Below are 11,276 nucleotides of genomic sequence, written 5' to 3'. Positions count from 1 at the left end.
ACATCTTCCATTTAATATGATTTTCAGATTTGTCCATGTTACAACTTGTATCAGTAGTTTGTTCCTTCTTCGCTGCTTTCAGTGAAATAGTTTATTGTATGGGCATATCACATTGTATCTATCCATTGACCAGTTGATGGACGTTTAGTTGCTTCTCATCTCTGGCTATTATGAACAAAATTGTTAAGGACATCTGTGTGCAAATCTTTCTTTGGACAAATCTTTTCATTTCTCTTGGGAAATACCTAGGATTGGAATTGGTGGATTGCATGGTAAGCGTGTTTTTAAGAAACTGCCAAATTACTTTCCAAAGTGACAGCACTATTTTACATTCCCGGTAGCATGTATGAGCAGAGAAGGCAATGGAAACCCACTCCAGTACTCTTGCCTGGAAAATTCCATGGACAGAGGAGCCTGGTAGTCTGCAGTCCATGGGGTCGCTAAGAGTCAGACACGACTGAGCGACTTTACTTTCACTTTTCCCTTTCATGCATTGGAGAAGGAAATGGCAACCCACTCCAGTGTTCTTGCCTGGAGAATCCCAGGGACAGCGGGGCCTGGTGGGCTGCCGTCTATGGGGTCGCACAGAGTCGGACATGACTGAAGCGACTTAGCAGCAGCAGCATGTATGAGGGGTCCCATTTCTGATATCGTCATCAATATTGATTGCCTTTTTTAGACTTTCAAGTGGGTATGAAGTGGCATATCATTGTGGTTTTAATTTGCATTTCCCTGATGACTAATGACATTGATCGTCTTGTCGTGTGCTCATTAGTCCTGTGTATACATTTTGGGTAAATTTTCTATTTAAATATTTTGTCCATTTTTAAAATGAATTTTTTCCTTATTAGTGAGGTGTATGAGTATATATTCTCAATACAAATTCTTCATCAGATAATATGATTTGCAAATGTTTTCTCCCGGTCTACTGCTTGTCTTTTCATTTTCTTCATGCTGTACTTAAAAGTGCAAACTTCTTTGTTCATTCATTCATAGACTGTGCCTTTTTCATACACCTAAGAAAGAAATCTTTGCCTAACTTGAGTCTTAAAGACTTTCTATTTTTTTCCCCTAAAAGTTTGCTTGTTTAGCTCTTACATTTAAGTCTACGATCCATTTTGAGTTCATTTTTACACATGGTATAAGGTAAACATCTATGTTCAACTCTTCCCATGTGGATCTCCAATTATTAGTAGGCTATTCTTTGTCTAATGAATTGCCTTAGCACCCCTGTCAAAAATCAGTGAAACATAAATATTAAAAAAAATTATTTCTGGACTCAGTTCTCTTCTTTTGATCTCTGTGTCTATCCTCCTAACAATTTATACTCTGTTGACTATAGTTTTATACAGTAAGTTTTGAAATCGGGAAATGAAACCCTTCCAATTTTGTTCTTTAAAATTGTTTTGTCTATTCTAAGTCTTTCATAATTCCATACGAATTTTAGAACCCACTTATCAGTTTCTATAAAAAAATCCTGTCCAGCCTTGTGCTCTTAAAAGGATAGATATTTTCAGGCCACCAACTTTGCCACCCACAACCCATCAAGGCTGAGAATGCTAAGACTCCAGGAAATCACATCTCTAATTACTCCACCAATATGTCTTCACCCTGTCTCCAGAAAGCTCACTCATTCATCAAAAGCAAATACAATCTAACTAAAATATGATAAACACACTCTCTTGCTACAGAAGTCATTCCCTGGTGAAGCTTTTAACCTTCTTGTCAATCTCCAGATACCCTCAGTTACTGATCTCTTAGAGCACATAATGGAAGCACCAATAGGCAAAGACCATATGAATCTCTCTTAAGGGTCAATGACTATTAAGAGCACTAACCATTCCTGGAGAATGTATTGTACATGGAACGCATCTGAACCTGCAAAGGATTTTTGGTGGTGATTTAGATGGTTGGTGATAATAACTAACACTTATCGAGCACCCTCTAGGGGTCAGACTCTACATATTTAACTCATTTAATCCCCAGAATGACTCTCTTAGGTGAGTACTCTCATTATACCATCTACAAATGAGGAAACTGGGGCACAGAGATTTTAAGTCAACTTAAGTTCACACAAACTCAGCAGTGGCCAGAGGACTGGAAAAGGTCAGTTTTCATTCCAATCCCAAAGAAAAGCAATGCCAAAGAATGCTCAAACTACCACACAATTGCACTCACCTCACACGCTAGTAAAGTAATGCTCAAAATTCTCCAAGCCAGGCTTCAGCAATATGTGAACCATGAACTTCCAGATGTTCAAGTTGGTTTTAGAAAAGGCAGAGGAACCAGAGATAAAAAGGAAGAGAGTTACAGAAAAACATCTATTTCTGCTTTATTGACTATGCCAAAGTTTATTGTGTATATCACAATAAACTGTGGAAAATTCTTCAAGAGATGGGAATAGCAGACCACCTGACCTGCCTCTTGAGAAACCTGTATGCAGGTCAGGAAGCAACAGTTAGAACTGGACATGGAACAACAGATTGGTTCCAAATAGGAAAAGGAGTACGTCAAGGCTGTATATTGTCACCCTGCTTATTAAATTTATATGCAGAGTACATCATGAGAAACGCTGGGCTGGAAGAAACACAAGCTGGAATCAAGATTGCCAGGAGAAATACCAATAACCTCAGATACGCAGATGACACCACCCTTATGGCAGAAAGTGAAGAGGAACTAAAGAGCCTCTTGATGAAAGTGAAAGAAGAGAGTGAAAAAGTTGACTTAAAGCTCAACTAAAATCATGGCATCTGGTCCCATCACTCAGAGAAGGCAACGGCACCCCACTCCAGTACTCTTGCCGGGAAAACCCCATGGATGGAGGAGCCTGGGAGGCTGCAGTCCATGGGGTCACAAAGAGTTGGACACGACTGAGTGACTTCACTTTCACTTTCCACTTTCATGCATTGGAGAAGGAAATGGCAACCCACTCCAGTGTTCCTGCCTGGAGAATCCCAGGGACGGAGGAGCCTGGTGGGCTGCCGTCTATGGGGTCACACAGAGTCGGACATGACTGAAGTGACTTAGCAGAAGCAGCAGCAGGTCCCATCACTTCATAGGAAATAGATGGGGAAACAGTGGAAACAGTGTCAGACTTTATTTTGGGGGGCTCCAAAATCACTGCAGATGGTGAATGCAGCCATGAAATTAAAAGACGCTTACTCCTTGGAAGGCAAGTTATGACCAACCTAGATAGCATATTCAAAAGCAGAGACATTACTTTACCAACAAAGGTCCGTCTAGTCAACGCTATGGTTTTTCCAGTAGTCATGTATGGATGTGAGAGTTGGACTGTGAAAAAAGCTGAGTGCCGAAGAATTGATGCTTTTGAACTGTGGTGATGGAGAAGACTCTTGAGAGTCCCTTGGACAGCAAGGAGATCCAACCAGTCCATCCTAAAGGAGATCAGTCCTGGGTGTTCATTGGAAGGACTGATGCTGAAGCTGAAACTCCAGTACTTTGGCCACCTCATGCTAAGAGTTGACTCATTGGAAAAGACCCTGATGCTGGGAGGGATTGGGGGCAGGAGGAGAAGGGGAAGACAGAGGATGAGATGGCTGGATGGCATCACCTACTAGATGGACAGGAGTTTGGGTGAACTCCGGGAGATGGTGATGGACAGGGTGTCCTGGCGTGCTGCAATTCATGGGGTCACAAAGAGTTGGACACGACTGAGTGACTGAACTGAAGTTCACACAATTAGGAAACTAGGCAGAGATCAGCTGTGGACACAGGAAGTCTGGCATTAGAGCCTGTACTCTACACTAGTACTACACTAGTACTCTATACTAGTGCACTAGTGTTGATAATAATGTCTACATTAGATCCGTTGATAATAGAGATAAGAAAATATAAAGCCAGACTTTGCAGAACCGAGGCTCATTGTATTCATTTGTTCCCTCCCTTGAGGGCATAGTATGTGATAGGCCTTTTGAGACACTGGTGATGTAGGTTGAACTGTGATATTTCCCTTGAAGAAACAATCCAGAAAGTGAATAAGTCCATATGGTGTAATGAATGATGCATCTGGCAATGAAAGCAGAGGTAAGGACACCTAAATTAGCTTGCTAAGGAATGGAAGATGGTTTCCTTGAAAAGGGGATGATAGTATATGCTTTCAGGGATGAAAGAGTGAGGCAAATGAAAGAAAGCAAAGTGGGAGAGAAGACTTGCATGAAAGAGATGGTGCCTGGGGGAAAGCTGCATAGTTTCAGGGTCAGGTGAGTGCACCATGTGGTTGAAAACAAGGTTGGAACAGTAATTGTGAGCTTTATATAATTTACAGAAGAACATTAAAACATGTGCTCCCCATCTCAAAATATCAAATTAAACAAAGATAGAGGAAATGATGTGTAGAGCAGAAACCCAAGGGCCATGAAATTAGAGCTTTGGTCTATGCTGGGAATATGTAGACTGAATATGCATTAGGAAAAAGATCCAGCTGTTGACAAGCACTTGATGACTTCCTGTCATTCTGTCCAGAAACAGCCTCTTCCATTTGAGAAAATAAGATTGACTAGGACATCTTTTCACTTTCATGCATTGGAGAAGGAAATGGCAACCCACTCCAGTGTTCTTGCCTGGAGAATCCCAGGGACAGAGGAGCCTGGTGGGCTGCGGTCTATGGGGTCGCACAGAGTCTGACACGACTGAAGCAACTTAGCAGCAGCAGCAGCAGGACATCTTTAGAGGTTCTTGCCAAGATCATAGCAATTCCTCATTCTCAGGAAACTTCCTTCCCACTACTATCTCCCTGCTCTTTTATGGCAACAGGCCCCCAAAAGTCCTTTATATGCTATGATATTTCCTGTCTCCTCTGACCACTGTTGGATGAATCAAGGATGGGCACCTGCACCGTGCTGAGCCAATCAGATGCCAAATTCTCCTGTAGTTTAACTTTAGAATTGTAAGACTGCTAGTTATCTTGCAGAACCCTGGCCGGGGCAGCGGAGGGGGAGGCGGGGGCGGGTAGGAGAGGGAGTATATTTACATCATGGACTGGAGCTGCAGAGAACACAGGTCTGGCTCAGTGAGAAGAATGAAACACAATGAACCTTTAGTAGGGCAAGGGTATCTGTTTCTAATGGCCTTCCAGTTGCTGTCTGTCCAGACCCAGCTGTCCCTTCTACTCTTTGGTTTCTGAAATATCCACACCCTTGTAACCAATTGTCCTCTTTTTAGTTTACTTTAGGTAAGACAGTTTCTGCTCTTCATGGATAAAGAACCTTGACTACATTAGGGACTTCCCTGGTGGTCCAACGGTTAAAACGCCTCCTTCCAGTGCATGTGATGGGGGTTCAATATCTGTTTGGGAAGCTATGGTCCCACATGCCATGGGGTGTGGCCAAACTTTTTTTTTTTTTAAAAAGGAAAAAAAAGAATCCTGCCTATATCAATTATTTAAAACTCAAATCCCAAATCAAATTTAGAAAGATGGTAACGATAACCCTGTATGCATGACAGCAAAAGAGACATAGATGTATAGAACAGTCTTTTGGACTCAGTGGGAGAGGGCGAGGGTGGGATGATTTGGAAGAATGGCAGTGAAACATGTATATTATCATATGTGAAACAAATCGCCAGTCCAGGTTCGATACATGATACAGGGTGCTCAGGGCTGGGGCACTGCGATGACCCAGAGGGATGGGATGGGGAGGGAGGTGGGAGAGGGGTTCAGGATGGGGAACACATGTACACCCGTGGCGGATTCATGTCAATGTATGGCAAAACCAATACAATGTTGTAAAGTACTTAGCCTCCAATTAAAATAAATAAATTTATATTAAAATAAATAAATAAAACCCAAATCCTGAAATGCTAATACTGCCTGTATCTAACACCATGAGGGCAAGCTTGACTGTTCAGTTTTATTTTAGGTAGGACTCCAATCTCCCATGGAGAAGGCAATGGCACCCCACTCCAGTACTCTTGCCTGGAAAATCCCATGGACGGAGGAGCCTGGTAGGCTGCAGTCCATGGGGTTGCGAAGAGTCGAACATGACTGATCGACTTCACTTTGACTTTTCACTTTCATGCATTGGAGAAGGAAATGGCAACCCACTCCAGTGTTCTTGCCTGGAGAATCCCAGGGGCGGGGGAGCCTGGTGGGCTGCCGTCTATGGGGTCGGATAGAGTCGGACATGACTGAAGCAACTTAGCAGTAGCAGCAGCAGCCAATCTCCCAACAGCAAAAAAAGTGGGCCTCTTAAGTTGGTTGTTAGTGAAGTCATTTCATTCCAATCTACCTAGACCTCTTCCCCCTAAAAAGTGAACAAATCCCAAACAACTTGAAAATAATATTTATTCAAGAAAATAATTTCATCAAATCAGATCAAAGTGTTAGGTGGAAAATTTTAACCCGGCTCAGAGCTAATGGCCAAATTATTCACCTTTTAGGATAAGAAATTTTATAAAGAAACAGAGGTAATGAAGAAAATTAATCTTCCTGAGATTCCTTCTCTCCTGAATTCTATGGCAGCTTTTTCAGGCCTCATGCTACACCCCAGTTCCACACTGCTCTCCTCTGCTCCCTATAACATACTGATACCAACATAAAACTTTCTGTTAAACAACACTTCTCCCATCCTTTAAAAGTTTGTATATTGTTGATAACTACCATTAGTACTAATCTGAATGTATATAAAACTTGATTTTTTTCACTGCACTCTATTTTTTACATTCTTTTATTAACAGTCTGTTTTACAAAGCACTTTCTAGTATCTTATTTGATTCTCCCAACCACCTATATAACAAGCAGATAGAGAAACCGATGCAATTTTGCCCAAGGTAGCCTGGCAAGTAGAATGTGGAGACTGGGGAGCAGGTGCTTAAATCCATCTCCTGAGCTTATGTCAGTACAATACACGGTACATTGTGATCCTATAAATCCACTGTGGGTACTAAAGACTGTAACATAACAACTCAGGAAAGATGTGTTGAGAATCCTTGTGTCTTTAAAAAGTCATTGAGCACAGAACTACTGCCTGCCCTCCATATCTATGGATTCTGCATCTGTGGACACAGAGGACTGATAAGGGACTTGAGAGATTTGGACTTGCCAAGATTTTGGCATTCTGCAGGGGATAAGGGTAGGGGGCTGGAACCCCTCCCCAACACAGATATAAAGGGGAGACTGTATAGGTAAGCTTGTGATAGCAAGAGCAATAATTTTAGAAAAAATTTTGAGGTTATATATTAATGTTTGCTTTCCCTAAAATGTTCCATCAAAAAATAGGGCAAACCAACAGTAACATAAAGAGAAATTAACGTAAAACACTGATGTACCAGCCCCTGGATTAAGAGTGCCACCAGCCACCCAAGTCTGATAAGAATCCTTTTCTAAGGGGGAGACTTTTGTTGAGTCACTCAGTCCTGTCTGACTCAGTGACGTCACGGACTGCAGCACACCAGGCTTCCCTGCCCTTCACTATTTCCTGGAGTTTGCTCAAACCCATGCCCATTGGGAACAATGATCTCATTCTGCAGTCAATGCTTCCTCATTTCAAGTCATTGCTGACTTGAATTTCCTGATCTCATTTCATTCTCAAAAAGGAGAATGAAAAACTAGAAATGACAAAGTAGAATGACCAAACAGTTATTATCTCCATGTAACAACAGACTGGTTCCAAATAGGAAAAGGAGTATGTCAAGTCTGTATATTGTCACCCTACTTATTTAACTTATATGCAGAGTACATCATGAGAAATGCTGGGCTGGAGGAAGCACAAGCTGGAATCAAGATGGCCGGGAGAAATATCAATAACCTTAGACATGCAGATGACACCACCCTTATGGCAGAAAGTGAATAAGAACTAAAGAGCCTCTTGATGAAAGTGAAAGAAGAGAGTGAAAAAGTTGGCTTAAAGCTCAACATTCAGAAAACGAAGATCATGGCATCTGGTCCCATCACTTCATGGCAAATAGATGGGGAAACAGTGGAAACAGTGTCAGACTTTATTTTGGAGGGCTCCAAAATCACTGCAGATGGTGATTGCAGCCATGAAATTAAAAGACTCTTACTCCTTGGAAGGAAAGTTATGAGCAACCTAGATAGCATATTCAAAAGCAGAGAACAAAGGTCCGTCTACAGGCTGTGGTTTTTCCAGTGGTCGTGTATGGATGTGAGAGTTGGACTATAAAGAAAGCTGAGCGCAGAAAAATTTATGGTTTTGAACTGTGATGATGGAGAAGACTCTTGAGAGCCCCTTGGACTGCAAGGAGATCCAACCAGTCCATCCTAAAAGAGATCAGTCCTGGGTGTTCATTGGAAGGACTGATGTTGAAGCTGAAACTCCAATACTTTGGCCACCTGATGCGAAGAGCTAACTCATTGGAAAAGACCCTGATGCTGAGAAAGATTGAGGGCAGGAGGAGAAGGGGATGACAGAGGATGAGATGGTTGGATGGCATCACCAACTCAATGGACATGGGTTTGGGTGGACTCTGGGAGTTGGTGATGGACAGGGAGGCCTGGCATGCTGCGTGCGGTTCATGGGGTTGCAAAGAGTTGGACATGACTGAGCTGAGACTGAGCTGAAACTGAAACCTATCGGGAAACTGAGGCACAAACTCAAGAAGTTACATAGTCACATAGTTTTTGGTTACAAAGATTTTTGGTGGAGCCAGGATTGAAACCAGTTGATTACAAATGCACTCATTATACAGCACTGTTTCCAGTCCACAGTAAAGCATTGTTAGTCTCATTACATTTCAGTCCACTGTGAGCTGGGTACTGGAATTCAATTTATTTGTCTCTATATTCCTAGTAGGAACAAAATTTTATGCCATTATTAAATAAATGTCTCTAAAATTCTTTGCAAACATAAGCCTGCATACATGGAATAGAAACCTATCAAGTTCTATTTTCAGTTCATCAATGTAACTGCTTAAATATTTTCCCCCAATTAATGAAAATTTAAAATTTTCCCAATTAATGGAAAGAATTTCCCAAATTTTTCCTATTTTAATGAAATCTTTAAAATCAAATAATAAAAATACATAAATACAGGATGTCTTTACACAGCATGAAATTATGAGTATTTTGCATTTTTCATAAAAGAATTTATATAAATTTCTTTTGTTTATAAATACTTTATCTTCATTATTCACTGTTCCTTTGAATTTATATCTACCTAGAGAAATAGGTTGGGCAGACCATTCTACTTTACTGTTGAAACCAACAGGCATGGAGAAGGCAAGTGATGTATTCAGTTCTTTTGTAGTTTGGGGCAGAATTGAAGATGAACTCATACCCATCTATTCATCTGCTGGCTGTCGTTAACTGCCTTTAACAAATTATTAACCCTTGTATCCTGGACAATCCCATTCCCATAGCCCCCGGCACAAGAAACTCAGCGATCAATTTTTGAGTCTGTTCTCTTGCTATAGACCCTGTTCTCCTCCAGGGGATCTTCCTGATCCAGGGATATAACCTGTGTCTTTGGGCTTCCCTTGTGGCTCATCTGGTAAAGAATCCACCTGCAATGCAGGAGACCCAGGTTTGATCCCTAGATTGGGAAGATCCCCTGGAGAAGGGAATGGCAACCCACTCCAGTATTCTTGCGTGGAGAATTTCATGAACTGTATAGCCCATGGTGTCACAAACAGCTGGACATGACTGAGCAGCTTTCACTTTCTTGCTATAAAGATCATTTATTTTTCTTTAATGTGTTACTTCCTATTATATATTGGTATATATTGGCTCAGACAGTCTGAAATCTCTGCATCTAAGTAACGGGAAATACTGGTTCATTTCATCCAGTATTATTACAGTATGGGAAATATGTTCCAGTTTTGCTTTACACACCATGAAAATTGACTTAGAAAAGATTCAAGGATATCTTAGATGGTGTCCCAGATAGAACACGGAAAATTTGATGAATGCATTTGCATAATAATAAAAATGAAACCTGAAAATGTGAGAGGAAGTCAAGATCAGAGAGGATATTTTGGAGGATTTTTCACCACCTTAAGTTTTCTTGAAAGCACAAATGAAATCCAGAGTGTCCAGTTAACTTCAAAACATGAAGTAAAGAACAGGACTCACGTATCTAGGGCATTAAGAATCACGATGGAACAAGCCTACACACCTTCAACAAGTATGTTCTGTGAGGTCCTATCCTCCTCATAGATTCAGTTCTGTCCCAGTGAGGGTTCAAATCTGTACCTGAAGAATAGCCAACATCATGGACCATTATTTGGAAGACAGTGACATCTTCTGGTGGTTTATAGACTAAATTCAATTATGCCAGACAGTTTTTACCACAGAAACCATCCAGTTTATTTTTTGGCCGTGAGCCTTATGGAATCTTTGTTCCCTCACCAGGGATTGAACCCGGACCCCTGACAGTGAAAGCACCAAGTTCTAACCACTGGACTGCCAGGGAATTCCATAGTCACTGTTTTAAAGTAGATTTATCTATTCAGTATATGTTTATTAAAGTTACAAGTGTGGATTCTCAAATTTCTGAAATGTTCAATGAAACAAATATTAATTTAGAAAATAACAATATACCTCACTTATTTTACTCTTTGAGTTGGTGTCATCTCTGGCTTATTCAGCCAGCATTAATTCCACTTTTCCTCTCAATCAAGTCATAGGACCAGACCTTCCTTAATTCAAGTAATTCTCATATAATTTCAGAATTCAAAAGGGCCTTACCTACTATAATCCTCTCCCTCATATGTCCAGTTTAATTTGGGAAACTGCAATTCATAAGTAATCATTTGATAGCCTCAAAAACAGTTTTTAAAAGACTGCCCGCAAGGTTGAGCTCAGGCCCCATCTCCTCTGAAGAAACCTTCCTCACTCCCCCAGTCCAGGCTGGCTGTCCCTCTTATATTAAGAGTTGTCACAGAATATATAGTATGTCCCCTACACTCCAGTACTCTTGCCTGGAAAATCCCATGGATGGAGGAGCCTGGTGGGCTGCAGTCCATGGGGTTGTAAGAGTCGGACACGACTGAGCGACTTCACTTTCACTTTTCACTTTCATGCATTGGAGAAGGAAATGGCAACCCACTCGTGTTCTTGTCTGGAGAATCCCGGGGACGGTGGAGCCTGGTGGGCTGCCGTCTATGGGGTCGCACAGAGTTGGACACAACTGAAGCGACTTAGCAGCTTAGCAGCTATAGTAACAACCTTCAAGTTGTGAACTTTCAAGGATGCAAAACAGGTCTTCACATGTTTGGTGTACACTGTCACATGCATGCATCCTCTAAAGTGGTCGTGCTTCTGTGTACTTTATAGTACTGCAGAGAGCGCAGTAGTGTGACCT

This window comes from Bos grunniens, chromosome 5 (genome assembly GCF_055505025.1).
Source record: "Bos grunniens cultivar Pamir isolate PY7600 chromosome 5, Bosgru_T2T1.0, whole genome shotgun sequence".
Taxonomy (NCBI): domain Eukaryota; kingdom Metazoa; phylum Chordata; class Mammalia; order Artiodactyla; family Bovidae; genus Bos; species Bos grunniens.
The sequence above is the reverse complement of the archived record's forward strand: the minus strand, read 5'-3'. Positions refer to the sequence as shown.